The following is a 3,268-nucleotide window of genomic DNA, read 5'->3' as shown; positions in this document are numbered from 1 at the left end:
TGTGGGCAATAAAGAAATAAGAAACGTTAGCATGCCGGGCAAAATATGCTTAGCGGTATTTCGTGTGTCTTTACGTTCTGAGTTCAAATTCCGCCGAGGCGAGGTCGACATTGCCTTTCATTCTTTCGGAGTCGATAAATTAAGTACCAGTTGCGTACTGGTTCCATGTAGTCGACTGGCTCCCGCCCCCAAAATTTTGGGCTTGTGCCTAGAGGAGAAAAGTTTATATTCATGTGTCTTTACGTTCTGAGTTCAAATTCCGCCAAGGTCGACTTTACCTTTCATCCTCTCGGGGGTCGATAAATTAAGTACCAGTTGCGTACTGAGATCGATCTAATCAACTGATCTCTCTCCCCCCAAATTTCGAGCGTTGTGCCTAGAGTAGAAAAGAATATATTTTTACCTTTGTCTGTCCTTGTTTGTCGCCTCTATGTTAATAAATATAACCTCGGCAGAATTGACGTCCTTTGATTGAAATTTCGTTGATGAAAATTATGAGGAAAGTCAGACAAAGCTGGAACGTACCTTTCCTTTATTTCTTTAAGTACGTCTTTCTTTAACTACCTTTTATGTTTTATCTTTTACTGGTTTCAGTCATTAGACTGCAGCCATACTGGAGCACCGCCTTGAAGAATTTTTAGTCGAATGAATCAACCCAAGTACTTGTCTTTCCTTTGCTAAATCTGGTACTTATTCTATCAGTCTTTTTTGCCTAACTGGTAAGTTATGGGGACGTAAACACACCAACACCGGTAGTGAGAGATTAAACACACGCACCCCACCCCACACACGACAGACTTCTTTCAGTTTCCCGTCAACTAAATTCACTCACAAGGCTTTGGTCGGCGCGTGGTTATAGTAGAAAACACTTGTCGAAGGTCCTATACAGTGGGACTGAACCCGAAACCCTGTGATTGGGAAGCAAGCTTCTTGCCACACAGCCGACTACAATGAATAATATGTTAACACAATGACTATATACTGCTCCATATAGACACAGTTTATTTATTTACCGGCAGTTCCGGGCCAATTCTATCGCAAATGTGGGACAAAAGTTAACATTGTTGTGACGTAGTTGCCAGCAAATGTTGAGCAATCTTTAACGTTGCTGTCAGTAATAAAAACCAGTTTAACATCGAAGTTCGTGTATTTAGGAACGTAACATATAATGAACTGATAAGAAAAGATACTACACTTTGATCTGAGTCAAAAAGCTGAGGAGCAAACCTTTACAGGGTTACTAGATATACTAGAAATAGCTGTCACATCTTCCTCAGATTATAATCTATCTCATTGTAAATCATAGGTTATCAAAGTAGGCGCTACCACCCCACCAGTGGGCGTTGAGACAGTCCAGGTGGGCACTGGTGCCTAAGGGGCGGTGTGTGTATGTAGGGGGGGGGTAAGAGAAAAAGGAGGCATTGGGAGGAAGGTAGTGAATTGGGGGACGTTATGAATTTATTATATTGTTATAGCATTGTATACAAATTATATAATATTATATTAAATATCAAATGATTCATAGTATATATATATAAATTAGTAAAATATAAAATATTTATTTATACATAAAAATAGGGGTGGGGGCGCTGAGGGTATTATGTGGTCATGAGGGGTGCGGTGGCCCGAAAAGTTTGAGAACCCCTTTTATAAATGAATGAAATTTGAATATAATTTTTAGTTAATGAATATTGGCTATGAACACGGTAAGAGCAGCTTGGTTCACTTGTTATTTCACCGTTCCAGCTCATTGAGTAAGATGCAAGCATTCGGGTTCGATTCCTACTTCCTTCTTCTTTTCCCTGTTATTTTGCACATATCAGCCTGCAGTTGTCCTGACTGGGCATCAGTGGCACAAATCTCCCTAGTTTGGGGTGGGTTACAAATGTATGCAGACATCCTCTGCCAATATGTGCCAATATGTGCTGGCAAAAGATATGAATATCAACAGGAACTTGGAAGAAAAAGAGATTGCTTTAATTTTAGTCTTTCGAATAAAATTTTTCTTTTATGATATTTGTTCCTCCCCAATTGTACAAACAATCCCTTGTCACACTCACTTCAGAAATATAGTGAATTAGAGATTGGCTTATTGTAAACAAAGTGTTCTATCTATCTGTCTATCTATCCAACAAAGGCTGATCTGGATATATCCACTAACTATAGCGTTGTTGAAACAGAGAGAGAGAGAGAGAGAGAGAGAGAGAGAGAGAGAGAGAGAGAGAGAGAGAGAGAGAGAGAGAGAGAGAGAGAGAGAGAGAGAGAGAGAGAGAGAGAGCTGTACGAAAACATCGGTCCATATGGATACGAAAAATAGTTGGCAGGACATGTTTGTTAGTGAAATTACTAGCCGAGACTGTCTGTTCGAAAAGTATAACACATTTACTCACCTTGACATCGATTAGATAGGATGTGAGATTACGTCTGTTATCAGCTCTACACAATCTCCATGACCATCACGTTCAACTCAAGCTTGTTACTCAACATGCTATTAAGCATGTTTCTATAAGTAGAAGGAAAAGCGTATAATTAATTGATACTGACAAAAATAGTTCTGCCGTTAAGAGATTTACTAAGGGGATCCAAGAAGATTCCTGTTCTCGTATTCAGCTTTTCTCACTTCGTGTTCTGGTACCCAACTTCTCCCATAGCCGGGTGTTCAGGAGTTCACCAAAGAGTTATGAGTGAAATTTGGTTGACGGAAACTATGTGGAAGCCTGTTAGAGTGACCGTTCTTGAATTTGTTGAGATGTGGAATGAATCCGTCGCCCAATTATGCACATCATCACTTGTTAGATGGTCTCTTTTCGCAGAGTCCACTCTGTTATAAATAGTCATGACAGGACTCCGGTTTGGGGTATAGCAGTCCTTAGAAGCCCGGAAAAAAAAATAGTTCAAGGGTCTCTCCTGAGCCATAGGCTGATAAAACCGGCTTCCCGAATGCCGTGGGGTATATGCTGTTTGCAATGCCACACCAAAAAGGAGAATTACAAATGTCACTAAATGCTACTAGGGTGATAGGAAATAAGGGCTAAACCGCTCTACTGCTGTAATTAACGATTACTAAACGTGGACTGTTGGCGATTGTTTTCCCTTCTTCTTCCTTTTCTTTTGGACTTTCCTATGTCTCCTGTTTCCGAAGAAGAGCTTTGCTCGAAACGGAAAGCAACCACTCTTTCTTTCCTTCTCCGAGCGTCTCATTAATACTTTGCATGTACCTCATCCTCGCCTTGTTGTTTTTTTCTTGCCTTTCTTCTCCCCCTTTTTT

The 3,268-nt window shown here is 40.3% G+C and overlaps 1 pseudogene; it reads right to left on the bottom strand.

Annotated features, from left to right (window-relative positions):
• Positions 1-1,050: 1,050 nt before the first annotated feature.
• LOC128249452 (U2 spliceosomal RNA) lies at positions 1,051-1,226 on the bottom strand (annotated as a pseudogene).
• Between the last annotated feature and the right edge of the window lie 2,042 nt (positions 1,227-3,268).

The sequence above is a fragment of the Octopus bimaculoides genome, chromosome 14 (assembly GCF_001194135.2).
Source record: "Octopus bimaculoides isolate UCB-OBI-ISO-001 chromosome 14, ASM119413v2, whole genome shotgun sequence".
Taxonomy (NCBI): Eukaryota; Metazoa; Mollusca; class Cephalopoda; order Octopoda; family Octopodidae; genus Octopus; species Octopus bimaculoides.
This window is presented reverse-complemented; position numbering and strand designations above follow the sequence as displayed.